This window comes from Rhineura floridana, chromosome 4 (assembly GCF_030035675.1).
Source record: "Rhineura floridana isolate rRhiFlo1 chromosome 4, rRhiFlo1.hap2, whole genome shotgun sequence".
NCBI lineage: Eukaryota > Metazoa > Chordata > Lepidosauria > Squamata > Rhineuridae > Rhineura > Rhineura floridana.
The window spans coordinates 76,990,609-77,006,628 of NC_084483.1; positions in this window are offsets into that span (position 1 = coordinate 76,990,609).

Here is a 16,020-nt window from a genome sequence, read left to right on the forward strand (position 1 = left end):
AAAACATATTAAAAAGCAATTCCAACACAGACGCAGATTGGGATAAAGTCTCAACTTAAAAGGCTTCTTGAAAGAGGAAGGTCTTCAACAGGCACCGAAAAGATAACAGAGATGGCACCTGTCTAATATTTAAGGGTAGGGAATTCTAAAGGGTAGGTGCCACCACACTAAAGGTCCATTTCTTATGTTGTGCAGAACGGACCTCCTGATAAGATGGTATCTGCAGGAGCCTATCATATGAGTTTTCTAATGGTATATTTTATTTTGGATTGGTGTTTTATGTGTTTTGATTTTAGATATGATTCTAACTAGCTATTTATTGTACCTTGCCCTGGGTCTTTTTGTGAAATGCAGGTAACAAATATTATCTTACCAATAGCATGGAGAGGAGGAAAAGGCCTGGATTCTGGCTTCCCATCTCTGCAAACAAGGATATTGGTCTTTCAAAGTGGACAGAATCAATAATCTGTTTTGTATATTATTACTGACTATTTCTTTTTCTCACTGTGATTCTGTTTACTTTTGAATTATAAGGAGTTTTATGGTTCCTGAAACAATATTCAAATATATTTTAAGAGGGTTTGGTATTTGAAAGTCTGTCAGACTAATTTATCGGATCGTATGCACACACCTGTTCCTTGGACTGAAAGAGGCAGACAGTTGCTGTGGTATGAGTAGTATGCTGGTTGAGAGAAGCAGTAGGGGACTCTTGCGATTGATGATCTCTGCACTCTCCAGGAGCTATCACTGCATTAATGGAAATGATAGCATAGGATTTCAGAGAAATCTCTGTAGCACAAACAAAAATAAGGCAAAGTTATGAATAACTTTGCAATTTTCTTTTAGTCACTCTAAAAGAAACCCTAGATTTTATTTGCAAACAGAACAAGGTCATTTATGGTTTTGGCCTCTGGATTCTGGACAGAATTAAAACATCTATAGTGGAGCAAGGAGGTTTACCATAGAATATTATGCAGTCAGAGAAGACTTCACTTTAGAAATTCTTGATTCATGGTAGTGGCTAATTTTATCACACGGGTCTTATAAATGGTATATTAGGCTGCTATGTGTAAATGTTGTGGCAATACTGCAAAAAGCACATGAGTCATTTGTGACTTCAGTGTGAACAAAGAGAACTTATATGTTCAGATGGGCCATGACATTTTTGAGGTCCGCTAGAAGTCATGTAGGTGTCTGTGTAGCACATCTGGTTCATTTAGCTTGAAGGGTGATTATGTATCACATGGAGGGCAAACTCTACTTCCTTTTGATGTCTACAAAAAAACCCCACTTATTTCATTGGAACTAGTTTGCATTTTAAACTCATAGCTTTTTAAAATCTTTTTTTAAAATAATTTTTATTCAAATTTTTCAAAAGACAAACAAAACAAAGTCAAACAACAAAAACATAACAATACAACAAAAGAAAATAAAATAAAATAGTTGACTTCCGATTTGTCGCAGATCAGCTATAAGTATATAATATACATCAAACCTGTCCCTTAATATATACATACAGGATCACTTTTCTCCATAGGCTATCTTAGTTAATCGTCAAATCCCAATATCATCATTTTATTTTGATCTTTCAACAAAAAGTCTAAGAGAGGCTTCCATTCCTTAAGAAATGTGTCTGTCGATTTTTCTCTAAGTAGACATGTCAATTTATCCATCTCTACTAAGTCCATTAATTTCAATAGCCATTCTTCCGTTGTTGGTGTTGATTCCATTTTCCACTTTTGTGCATATAATAATCTTGCTGCCGTAATCATATATAATATTATTCTTCCATATTTCTTTTCTATTTGTTTATCCATAAAACCCAATAAAAAAAATTCTGGTTTTGACTGAATATTTATCTTTAGAATTTTTTGCATCATCCTACCTATCTGTGCCCAAAATGATTTTGCCTTTTTACACAGCCACCACATATGATAAAATGATCCTTCTTGTTGTTTACATTTCCAACAAACATTAGAAACATTACTATACATTTTTGACAACTTTTCTGGAGTCATGTACCAACGATACATCATTTTAATGAAATTTTCTTTAAGATTATAGCATAATGTAAATCTCAAGCCTTTTCTCCACATATTTTCCCATTGATCCATTTGTATGTTATAACCAAAAACTTTTGCCCACTTTACCATACACTCTTTTACTTGTTCTTCTTCCATATCCATTTTCAGCAAGAGTTTATACATTTTCGCAATTGTATTTTCAACATTTGTACACAAACCTATTTCAAAATCAGATTTTCATATGAGCTTTTTAAAATCTCAAATCTCTTCCTTTCTCTAATCATACCATGGACAAGCTGGGCACACATTTCTTAAGTCCTCATTATTTGTGTTTTAATTTAGTCAACTAATTTAATTAATTTATTGGATTTCTATGCCATCCTTCAATGGGAATATTTTAATGTTTTTTCATTCAAGTCTCACACTTTGCTTGCATTTTATATTTGATCAAATATATTTTATTCTTATCGATTCTTCCCCAATGCTTATCTTACAGATCCAAGGATTTTAGTCACGGGTGGACATTATGCAGTGAGAGGAGGGGACGGGGAAGCCACAGATTACTTCAGCCTTGAGAAAATTGTAAATCACAACTGAAGCCATGATGTTGGTAAAGTAATGATGCACAGGACAAGGAGCAAGTTGAAGGTGGAAGTAGCACCTGAAAATTTCAGGAAGCTGTTAACGTCAGGAATTAGAGAGACTTGGAGATACCTTGTAGTTTATTTTCCATAGCTTTAATCCTAAATTGTCCTTGCATGAAAAGAAAAGGGTTCCTTCTGTTCATAGAAGGGACTTTGATCAAGCAGAGGCTCCCACTGGTGGAAGGGGTAGCAGTAAGAGGTGATTTTCATCTATCCCCCTTCTCCCAATAGCCCCTGGTGACACCTCCCACACTCTCATTCTGTAGAATGCAAACTGTAATCCAATAAAATGCAATATAAGAAATAAAACCATCAATAAAATAAAATTAAAATCAATGTAAATATTTAATGTGGACCACCTGAATTAAGCTCATGGACCACTGGTGATTCACAGACCACAGTATGAGAAGCCCTGACTTAGGGAATATCAGCATCCAAGCCAGTATCTTCAAAAAAGCTCAATTCACATTAGTGTGTTTTGTTTTAGATTCAATGATAGCTAAAATCTAAATTATTTTGTATTCTAAATTACAGTCCAGATTCTGTTTTAATCACTTGACCATGAACAAGGCTTAATCCAATCAGAGGCCTATTCCTGTCTTGGTTTTGCAAAGGTAACAGCTGGTACTCGCTATCCTGAATCAGAAGAACTAGTGTGATTTTAACACCAATTTTATTTTAGCCAACTGGACAGGTGAATAAGAAGAGAATTCATTTCCTTACGTGGGCCTATAGATCTTACACAGTAATGCAAATAGCTAATAATGACTACACAATTACGTTTTCAGCTGCAGTACATTTCACAAGATGGTGAATATTGGTAATATTCCATATGATAACATGTGAACAAGAGATTTTGTAGAGACAGAGAAGAATTAGGATAGTGAGAACGTGGGTTCATTATGGCATGATCAAACGGGCTCGCTTTTGGGTTGGAAGAAATACTGATGAGGGCCAGACCCCTTACTTTTTGCGATCCCCCCTCCTTAGCTACTGTTTCAGGGAAGGGCCACGGTTCAGTGACAGAGCATCTGCTTTACTTGTGAAGGTCTCAGACTCAATCTCTAGGTAGGGCTGGGAGAGAACCTGATCTGAAATGCCGGTGAATTGCTGCCAGTCACTGTACAGCTAGATGGACCAATGCTCTGACTCGATGTAAGGCAGCTTTCAATGTTCCCATAAGGTGACGGGGTGCAGGGACTGATTTGGCTAAAACTGATGGGACTAGGGGATTAGGTTCGTGGATTTCATTCAGGGTTTCCCTACATTCCCCTTCCCTACATTCAAGCACAGGTGGGAAGGTTTTTATAATTGTTTCTAATGTTGTAGATAAGCCAGAATAGGAACATGGTAATGAGAAGATTCTTCCTCCAGGATGCACACCTTAACGTGGTGAGGGGGTTTAAGAGTGTCGAAGACACTGAGAGCAATGCCGTCAGGAGTCTAGACCAAGAGGCTAGACTTCTAGCAGGGTCTCTCAAGGTAGAATGGTCAAAGCTGAGACACCAGACTAAGATGTATCTGGATTCAGAGGAAGGCAGTGGTAAACCACCTCTGAATACCTCTTACCATGAAAACCCTATGGATGGAGTATCCAAAATGCAACACAAGATAGTGCTGGAAGATGAGACCCCCAGGTCAGAAGGCACTCACCAAGCTACTGGGGATGAACACCGGACAAGTACGAGTAGCACTATGACTAATGACTGGGTCAAAGCTGAATGGAAACCCAGAGGCTGATGTGCAGAGATATGAAAGGAGAGTCTGGAGTTGTCTGATGCACACAGTAGGAACATGGAATGTGAGAAGCATGAACCAAGGAAAGTTAGAAATTGTCAAGCAAGAAATGAAACGTATCAACATTACAATATTTGGCATGAGCAAAATAAAATGGATGGGAATGGGACACTTTCAGTCAGGCAACTACAAAATATTTTATGCAGGAAATGAGAAATTAAGAAGAAATGGGGTTGCTTTACTAGTGAGAAGTGATGTAGCAAAAGCAATTAGGAGCTATAATGCAAGATCTGAGTGAGTGATACCAATGAGATTTAATCTGAAACCGATTAAAATAACCATCATCCAAGTCTATGCTCCAACAGCAAACACAGAAAAGGAGGAATTGGAGAGATTTTATGCAGAAGTATGGGAAGAAATTGATCACACACCAAAACAAGATGTTCTGATAATCATGGGGGACTGGAATGTAAAAGTAGGGAACAGAGAAGAACTAGGAATTGTGGGAATATGGGGCTTAGGAGATAGAAATGAAGCAGGAGAAAATCGTATTGAATTCTGTGAAGCCAATAATTTGTTTCTTGCAAACACATTTTTTGAGCAACCAAAAAGATGTACATGTGGACATCACCAAATGGTCAAAGTAGGAATCAAATTGATTATATAATTGGTAGCAGAAGATGGAGAAGTTCAATACTTTCTGCAAAAACAAGACCAGGAGCAGATTGCGGTACAGACAACTGGTAACATCGAAAATCAGAGTAAAGCTAAAGAACAACAACAAAGCAGAAACCAATAACGATTTGAAATGAATGTTGATGAAAGTTAAAGAGGAAAGCACAAAAGCAGGACTGCAGCTGAACATCAAGAAAACTAAAGTAATGACAACAGAAGATTTATGTAACTTTAAAGTTGACAATGAGGACATTGAACTTGTCAAGGATTATCAATACCTTGGCACAGTCATTAACCAAAATGGAGATATTAGTCAAGAAATCAGAAGAAGGCTAGGACTGGCAAGGGCAGGTATGATAAAACTTAGGAAAGGTCCTCAAATGCAAAGATGTATTAATGAACACTAAAGTCAGGATCATTCAGACCATGGTATTCCCGCTCTCTATGTATGGATGCAAAAGTTGGTCAGTGAAAAAAGCAGATGAGAGATATATCAACTCATTTGAAATGTGGTGTTGGAGGAGAGCTTTGCGGATATCGTGGACAGCGAGAAAAGACAAATAATTGGGTGTTAGAACAAATTAAAGCAGAACTATCAGTAGAAGCTCAAATGATGAAACTGAGGTTATCATACTTTGGACACATGATGAGAAGACATGATTCACTAGAAAAGACAATAATGCTGGGGAAAACAGAAGGGAGTAGAAAAAGAGGAAGACCAAACAAGAGATAAACTGATTCCAAAAAGGAAGCCACAGACCTGAATTTACCAGATCTGAACAGGGTAGTTTATAACAGATACTATTGGAGGTCGCTGATTCATAGGGTCACTATAAGTTGAAATCGACTTGAAGGCACATAACAACAACAACAATGAGAAGATCATTATGCCCCTCCTCTGTGTGTGTGTGTGTGTGTGTTAGGGTTGCCAAGTTCCTGGCCTGAGACTGATCCTTGGAGGCTGGGCCTGGCCTCCAAGAGGTCTTCTGTATCTTTAAAAGTTGTGCAGGGGGAAGGGAGGATTCCACCTTGTGGTTTTTCCCATTACAAGGTTGCAAGAACACCTGCACTTGGCTGACTCTCTCTTCTCCTAAAGATATAGGATCAGTCTCAGGCCAGGAACCTGGCAACCCGTGTGTGTGTGTGTGTGTGTAAGTGGATGGGATGCATGAGCCTGGGTGGAACAGAGGGAGAGATTTCTTCTTAGTGAGAGGAAAGGTAGAGTAGGTGTGATGAGACAGGAAAGGGCAGAAAAAGGTGGCAGACATACATTTTTAATCATGTGTAATTTCTGTCTATTTTTAATTTGTCTTGTAAAATGTGTGTTACATAGATTTCTAACCCCCACAGCCTCTGGGGTTGCGCAGCCTAGATAGCTAAATAAATAAATAAATGATGGGACAGACACAAAGTACTACATTTTCAAAGGAGGCTGGTATAATGTGATGAAGAAACTTATTATGAAATCTAAAATAATGTCAAACAGAGGGAAATGCAGCAGTTTCATGACTGCATAAATCAGAGAGAATACACAAGGCAATAAATTCTGTTCAGCTTCCTAGCTGTGTGGGCAAAAGGGGATTAAACAAGGCAGGGACTTAAATTTATAGTGTATCTTCTTATTTATGAGTGAGGCCTCAATCACATATCAGAGACACTAGGCCTGTAATAATGGCACAGGCAAAACAGAGTTGATTCTCAGAGGGCAGGTGCCTTTAGGACATGATGGTATTCTATAACGCAGTGAAGAATATGAAATGTCGGATAGCAAAAACCAGAACAGCTCCCCAGCTGTACAACATGTTATGCATCTCTTCAACAGGAAACCAAAACAAAACCCTTTGATTTCTCTCTCAGTTGACCCAGTTCTACATATCCACCTTTGCCATTTTTCTCCCTGCCCCACTTTCTATCCTGTTTCATATTGTGTGATACAATCATCAATAGAATAATATATTGATATATTATTTCTGAATATTTAAAAGTTCCCGGACAGTAGCCATTGTTCTGTCTAGCCAGCAACTGTTCTCTTCTTAGTTGGTGAACATAATTTCCACATACAATTGGTCCTTGCTGCATTGACCCTCATGGCTGTTCCATTCTAGACGATTTGTGAGGCCTGAGATGTCCCTAGTAGTCTAAGGCCCAACCAGCAGCTATTAATGTGTAGAGTAACCAGAGCAAAACAAAGAATGAATGTGACGCCAGTGACTTTAGCCCTCACTCCTATTTCTTCATCTCTGAAGTGTTCTCTGTGGTAAAACTCTTTACTTAGAGTATATGACATAATAGGAGGCTCAAATATTCTGACAAACACATTTCCCAATTAAAATGTAATCCTATTTGCAAGGTAATTGTCTTATTTTCAGTTAAGCAATGCATTAGAAATAGGCTTTTCTGGAAAGCTCACAAACAAACAGCTTAGCTAGACTTACTCTCTCAGGAATTGTTAAATGGGTCCCCCTCAGCTTCATAAGAGAGCCAGTATGGTGTAGTGGTTAAGGTGCTGGACTACGACCTGGGAGACCAGGGTTCGAATCCCCACACAGCCATGAAGCTCAGTGGGTGACCTTGGGCCAGTCACTGCCTCTCATCCTCAGAGGAAGGCAATAGTAACCCCCCTCTGAATACCGCTTACCATGAAAACCCTATGCATAGGGTCTCCATAAGTCAGGATCAACTTGAAGGCAGTCCATTTCCATTTTTTCAGCTTCATAACTGCACCAAGGTGGTCTCACGAACAATGGAGCTTGTTTTAAACAAAGAGGGCAGCTCTACATTTCTAATCTAAACTTCAGAAAATTATTTGTAGCACACAACATCCCCAAAACATATACTGTATTCACAGAAGCTAAGCAAGACAAGGAATTAAATTGATTATATAATTGGTAGCAGAAGATGGAGACGTTCCATACTTTGTGCAAAAACAAGACCAGGACCAGACTGCGGTACAGATCATGAACTGGTCGTATCGAAAATCAGAGTAAAGCTAAAGAACAACAACAAAGCAATCATAATGCCAAAATACAATTTAAATAACATCCCAGGATATAAAGATCAAATAAGGAACAGGTTTGAGGCTTTAAACTTAGTTGACAGAAAACCAGAAGAACTATGGAATGAAGTCAGAGACGTTATCAGAGAAGAATGGAAAAAGACAATACCTCTAGTTAAAAAGAGAGAAAGACCTCAATGGATGACTGAAGAAACTCTTAAAATGGTTAAAGAGAGAAGGAAAGCAAAAGCAAAAGGAGATAGAAACGCTGTCAGAACCCTAAATGCAACAATATAGCGACTAGTACGTAGGGACAAAGAGAACTATTACAATAGTTACTGTATAGAAATAGAAGAGGGCAACAAAAGGGGAAGAACAAGACCCCTGTTCCAAAAGATTAGAGAAATGAAAAGGAAATTTAAACCAAGAGTAGGGATGTTGAATAATCAACAGGGGAACACACTGACTGACCGAGATGAAATAAAAGGAAGATAATTAGGAAAGGTATTGAAAATAAAACAGTCGATATCATAATGCCGTTGTATAAATCGATGGTGCGGCCGCATTTGGAATACTGTGTACAGTTCTGGTCGCCTCATCTCAAAAAGGATATTATAGAGTTGGAAAAGGTTCAGAAGAGGGCAACCAGAATGATCAAGGGGATGGAGCGACTCCCTTACGAGGAAAGGTTGCAGCATTTGGGGCTTTTTAGTTTAGAGAAAAGGCGGGTCAGAGGAGACATGATAGAAGTGTATAAAATTATGCATGGCATTGAGAAAGTGGATAGAGAAAAGTTCTTCTCCCTCTCTCATAATACTAGAACTCATGGACATTCAAAGAAGCTGAATGTTGGAAGATTCAGGACAGACAAAAGGAAGTACTTCTTTACTCAGCGCATAGTTAAACTATGGAATTTGCTCCCACAAGATGCAGTAATGGCCACCAGCTTGGATGGCTTTAAAAGAAGTTTAGACAAATTCATGGAGGACAGGGCTATCAATGGCTACTAGCCGTGATGGCTCTGCTGTGCCACCCTAGTCAGAGGCAGCATGCTTCTGAAAACCAGTTGCCGGAAGCCTCAGGAGGGGAGAGTGTTCTTGCACTCGGGTCCTGCTTGCGGGCTTCCCCCAGGCACCTGGTTGGCCACTGTGAGAACAGGATGCTGGACTAGATGGGCCACTGGCCTGATCCAGCAGGCTCTTCTTATGTTCTTATGTTCTTATGGGGTGGGATTACCAGTTCCTTCCCCGGCCTTTCTTTACCCCCCAACATATGCCGGATACTCATTTTACCAACCACGGATGGATGGAAGGCTGAGTGGACCTCGACCCCTTTTACCGGAGATTCGATTTCCTCCCGTTGGAATCAAACTCTGGCCATGAGCAGAGCTTCGGCTGCGTTACCATCACTTACCACTCTGCGCCATGGAGGGTCTTTAGAACATGGTAGGCTGAGAGAAATCAACAGTGAAGAAAAGACTCACCCAGAGAGATTCAGGAGGGACACAAAGTTGAGTTTCTCAAATACACATACACACACAAACACACAAACACAGAGCTGTTTTTGTGTGTGTGACAGTACTCACCAGTACAGAGTGCTGTCATTTTATTTATTTATTTATTTATTGCTGCCCAAGCCAGCCATTTTATGCTGGCACCCAAGGTATGAGTCCCAGCAGCTTTTTTTTTAACCAAAAAAGCAATATATTTTCCATCATATGGTCTGTACATATGGAAACACAGAAACTCCAAAATTTGAATACAAGGAGAAAGACTGCAACATATCAAAGGAGAGCATTGCTAAACAACTCAGAGTATCTTAGAATCTGTGCTGCTATCATTTCTTATCTACCTATATTATATTTTTGTAGGCATCACACTATCCGTGAGGAGCAGAAGTGTTCATAGGTAGCATGATGCTTACAGGTGGGGCGGTGAGAGGGGCTGGAGTGGCGGCGGTGGGCCTGCTGCAGTGGTAAGGCCCAGAGTGGCAGTGGTGAGCAAGGCTGGAGCAGCAGCGAGCCTGCAGTGGTGACAAGACCTGGAGTGGCGGCGAGGACCAGAGCAGCAGCAGCAGCTGCTGCGAGCGAGTCTGGAGTGGTGGCAAGGCTGGAGCAATGGCAGGCCTGCAGTGACAGTGAGGCCTGCAATGGTGGTGAGGCCTACAGTGGTGAGTCCTGGAGCTTGATCTCACCAGGTGGGTGAGAGGCCAGCCAGGGAAGGGGAGTTCAGGTGACCCCTAGGAGGAAGGTAGGATTGGAAAAAGGGGGAGAGGAATCCTGGCAACCCCTGGGGTGGTGGGGGGAAAAGGTGTCGGTGTGTGCGTATAGAGATCATACAAGGAAGAAGTTCTAGGGACGCATAGATCAGTAAATAAGCCAGGCCAGGCAAGTTTCTTGTAAGAGTCTTTACTGACAAAAATACTAAAGCACAGTTCTCTCTCTCCAAACTACTTTCCCCCACACCAGAGCTTCTGCAAGTTCCTTCTTATCTACTTGCCCACCAGCTGCTGACCTTGGCAAACCTGGCGCTCTGTTCTGCTCTGCTTAACCCGTTTATTGCAGGTTTCCTTCTCTCACTAAAAAATCCCTGTCTGTGAGTCTCATAGCTTGCTTTACTGAACAACAGCCCCCACCTGAGACTCACAGATTACAAAACTACATGTCATTGTTACTTTTATACATTCTTAACTTGTCATTTCAATACACTTCAGTACATGTTTCCTTACAGTATCTATTTACATTTCCATTTCAGTTTTTTTTTCTTTATTCATACAAGTTTTACAGAGTTTTGTTCACTTTTATTTGATAACACTTATTTATATTTCATTCTTCAATACAGTATTTCCACATGAGATCCATTGTTTCTTTGTCTATTGGCCCTTCTTTTTCCCATTCTACAGGATATTCATCTGTCTCATCATTCTTTTGTGTAACGTTAAATGTGAATCTATGAGGTGGTTTTCCTTTCGTTTTTCTTTCTGACCATCTAACAGTATCTATTTCCATTTCTTCCTCACTTTCAATTTTACTTGGTCCTGCACCTGTGTCTGCACTTGTTCCTGCACTAGTACCTGGCACCTCTTTATCTTGCATTGCCATGTCTTCACTCCTCAGTCTTTTCACAGTACGTTTGCCACTTTGAATTAAGTCAGTCAATGTGGTTCTTAATGGTATTTGATGCCCAAAAGGAACATCTGCTGCTTCCTGCTTGCTTGCACCATCAAGTATTACTGTTTGACTGTCTCTCCAAGGTTTATCTATTACCTTTATGCTTCTACTTAACACTACTTGTTGTTTCTCAGGCAACCAAATTCTATAATATGAATTCTGAAATCCCAAAATACGACCTGCCTGAGCTCTTGAAGCTAATTTACCATGTTTTTTCTGCTTTGACACATGCACCCAGCATTTTGCTCCAAAATGCTCTATGTGTTTTACCCTTGGTTTTCTTCCAGTCAATTTCTCATATGGAGACATGCCTATTACTCTGTGCACAAGGCGGTTCTGAATGTAAGCAGTGTACAGAATACATTCACCCCAATAGGTGTTATTCATATCTGCATCAGCCAGCATGGCTCTCATTGAATCCTGCAGTGACCGGTTCCTCCTCTCTGCAGTTCCGTTGGAGGATGGGCTGAAGGGAGCAGTGAGACTTTGTATTATTCCCTTCTTTTCCAAATATGTTTTAAATGAATTACTGGTAAATTCCCCACCTTGATCTGATTTGATATTTTTGATAACAACCCCATATTGTGTCTCTGTTCTCTGTATAAATGCCTTTAATTTATCTTCTGCTTCACTTTTCTTTTTCAATAAGAATACATGTGTAAATCTGGAAAAATCATCTACAATCACTAAATAGAATCTTGCCCCACCTTTTGAGCACTGGAAAGGTCCAGCCAAATCCACATGTATAAGCTGATAGGGTTTAGTGGTAGTACTTTCACAGCTCTTATTTACAGGAGTCACAGTCATTTTTGTTTTATAGCATACCTCACATTCATCCACATGCTCACAATGTGTTAGTTCCAAATCTTGACTATGCTTTGGAGTATTTTTCACTTTCTCAAAATGTGCGTGCCCTAACTTTCTGTGCCATTCATGTATGCAGTTTTCGTGTTTGTTTTTATTTACTCCTATCCAGGCACACGTGGGTTTATCAAGCTTGCTCTCTACCATAAACATTTGATTCTGTAATTTCCCTTGCATACAGATTTCACCATCTTTTCTTACAAAACATCTATCCCCTTCAAATGTAATTTTACAACCTATTTGAGCTAGTTTTCGTACCGATAGAATGTTATATTTTAAACCAGAAACTAATAACACATCTGTCAATATAGTTCCCAAATTACTTAACCTGAGCGTGCCTCTTGCAATTGCGTCCTGAGTCGATCCGTCAGCCAGATAAATCTTCTCCTGCACTGGCTTTGATGTGTAAAATAAACTAGAGTCTGTGATCAGGCAATTAGACGCTCTGCTGTCTAACAGCCATTTAGAGTTAATTAGTTTATTGTCCTCCTTAGTAACAAAGTTCATGCTTGTTCTCTGATGTCCAAAGTCCCTGTTATTTCTCTTCTTACTTAAACAATGTCTCTGTATATGTCCTCGGGACCCACAAAAATAACATATTTTATTCTCTTGCCTGTTTCTTTGATATTGATGTTGTTGTACAGCCTCAGTCTCTTTTAATTCAGTCTTCTTACTCTCTTGTCTCCTATTCCATTCTTGTTGAAGTTTTTGTTCTACAAAGTCCAAATTTAAAGTTCCGTCTGGTAAAGTTTCTAAGCTCGAGACCATTACATCCCATTTTCGATCAAATGAAGATAACAGTATATAGACCATCTGAATGTCACTATGATGCACTCCTCTTTCTTGAAGTTCAGCAAATAATCTACGAAATTCAGCCAGATGCTCTGTCATAGTCACTTCATCTGTAAAACGCATCTGATAAAGTTTCCGTGCTAAACACAACCGGCTCCCTGCAGTTTGCTGCACATGAGCGGCCCTTAGCTTCTCCCACATTTGATTAGCTGTCGGCTCATTACTCACCAGCAACAGTTGAGAATCAGACAGCCCCAGAGTAATAAAAGCCTTCGCTTTCTCATCTTTCTTCATCCACGCTGCTGAAGGAGCTGCCGGAGGGGGGGTTTCTACGACATCATTCAAATCTTCTTTAATCAGAACTGCTCTCATTCTCCATTTCCAGCTGGAGTAGTTTACAGCATTCAGTCTCTCCATCGGCATCCCGGATGACAGGTTTACAGCCATGTTGTCCACTCTTTACTTGCCTCTTTCTTGCACTTTCTTTTCTCTGCAGCAACGTCACTTGAACCCCTTACTTTGTATGATAAGCTGGGCCCATAACCCCTGTCGGTGTGTGCGTATAGAGATCATACAAGGAAGAAGTTCTAGGGATGCATAGATCAGTAAATAAGCCAGGCCAGGCAAGTTTCTTGTAAGAGTCTTTACTGACAAAAATACTAAAGCACAGTTCTCTCTCTCCAAACTACTTTCCCCCACACCAGAGCTTCTGCAAGTTCCTTCTTATCTACTTGCCCACCAGCTGCTGACCTTGGCAAACCTGGCGCTCTGTTCTGCTCTGCTTAACCCGTTTATTGCAGGTTTCCTTCTCTCACTAAAAAATCCCTGTCTGTGAGTCTCATAGCTTGCTTTACTGAACAACAAAAGGGGGAAGGGAGATCTGGTGACCCCTGGAGTGGGGTGGGATGGGGAAAGTAGAGGGGAGCTCTGGTGACACCTGAGAGGAACGGAGGAGAGCTTCAGCAAACCGTGGGGGGGAGCTCTGGTGACCCATGGGGAAGGTCGGGTTGGTGACGGTAGGTAGGGTGGCAAGTGAAGCGAGCAGGGGTGGAATCCCTTGTATTTACATAATGCTGGACAGATCTGTGATGCTGCAATATAGCCATACAGTTATAATCTCCCACAGTATACTCCTCCCAATATTTGGGAAGTAACAGTAATGTTTTACTTCAGTGAAACCTCAGTTATGGTTACCAAATGTCAAGAAAGATGTTAGCATGTGGACAGGTATGTCTCTAAAAGACAACCTAAGAGAAAATGCTGATGGTTTAAGTCTACAGAAGCTGGAATGAAGCTAGAAATTGCTTATGTTTTGACTTATAGAAAGGAGAAAGGGCAGAATACAGTTATTTACCAGTTCAGAAGACTACAGTTGTCTAACTACTGAAGACAAACCAATAAGCATGACTGTTGCTGTATTCATCTCAAAGTGAAATTTAAAATGGATTTGTGATATGTGCAGGGATGGTGCTTGATTGTCAAAGTTTTATACCTTCCTTGAATGTGCTAAGCTTCCATGGGCCTGTAGAACTAATGAGATCTAATTACATATTAACCCAAAATGGCACTTAAGGCTTATATGAGGCACATATGCTGCCCTGAGCTCCTACTGGGGAAAAGGGAGGGATATAAATCTAATAAATAAATAAATATGAGATATATTCAGTTACACTGGTATCACACCTCCTTAGCTGTGTGTGGAATGCAGAACAAAATTAAACATATGAAAATATTCCAAGTTCACATTCTTGCCTGCTAAGTACATATCAGGACAGGGCATCTGCCAAAATGTTATCATTGGTTTCATTATCTGGTACTTTTCCAGTAAGATTATTCTGTTTCTGGACTTCATTTTAACATCCTGGGGTGATTGTTCACATTTCACAAGAGAAGAGGCCAGGTTCCCGTATGTTTACCCAGAATAACATTTAAGAAGGGTGGTGGTTTGGACAATATGAGATGTAGTATAACTTTTTTTTTTTTTTTTTCAATAATTTTTATTCAGATTTTCATAAAACATACAAGACAAAATCATAAAACATTCAAAGACAAAAAACAAAATCAAAAATAGTTAAACAAAAAGAAAAAAAGAAAAAAAAAACAAAAATAAAAAATAAAGAGTAAAATATTGACTTCCCATTTGTCAAAGATCAAATCAGTTATAAGTCTATAATATATAACAATCCTGTCTCTTAAGTCATATTATAAAATCACTTTCCTCCAGTAGTTATCTTACTTAATCATCAAATCTCATAAACATTACTTTATTCTTTCCACAAAAAGTCAAAGAGAGGTTTCAATTCTTTAAGAAATATATCTATCAATTTTTTTTTCCAGATAAGCATATCGATTAATCCATCTCATTACTAATTATGATAATCTTATTGTCATAACCATAGTCAAAATAAACATTTCAATTAATCCATCACATCAGAATCTGTTAGGTTCAATAATTTCAGTAGCCATTGTTCTATTATCTCTATTAGTTCCATTTTCCATCTTCCATCTTCAGTAGTCTTGTTAAGTCCAGTAATTTCAATATCCAATCTTCCATTATCAGTATTCCATAATAATCTTGCTGTCAAAGCCATAGTCATATAGTAAGAGTCTGATGGGAATTACCTCTATCCCAAATATTTTCTTGCCATCCATTCTGAATAGGTTGCTGAAATACTGCTGTAAAATCATATCTCTGTTCTTTTTTTCAAAATACACTGGGTCATCTCTTAAAAGTTTTTCCATTGTCACATGGCTGCAGTTAATTCCATAGATTTTCTCTATATTGGGCTCCATCACATCATTCCAGTCCAGAAGATAATCCATGCCATTGATAACTTTATCTCTAGAATCTTCATTAATTTCTTCAGAGATAACATTGAGTTCCAAACAATAGATTTTATTTCTAAAGTCCATAGACTCCAAATCTTGTTCCTGTTCCACGTTTGTTCCAATCTCCGGGATCTCCTCTCTCACAGGGACCCCTATTCCAGTCTCCAGGGTCTCCTCTCTCACAGGGACCCCTGTTCCAATCTCCGGGGTCTCCTCTCTCACAGGGACCCCTTCCAGGGTCACCTCTCTCACAGGGACCCTTATATCTTTAATCTCCTGCTTCATTTTACT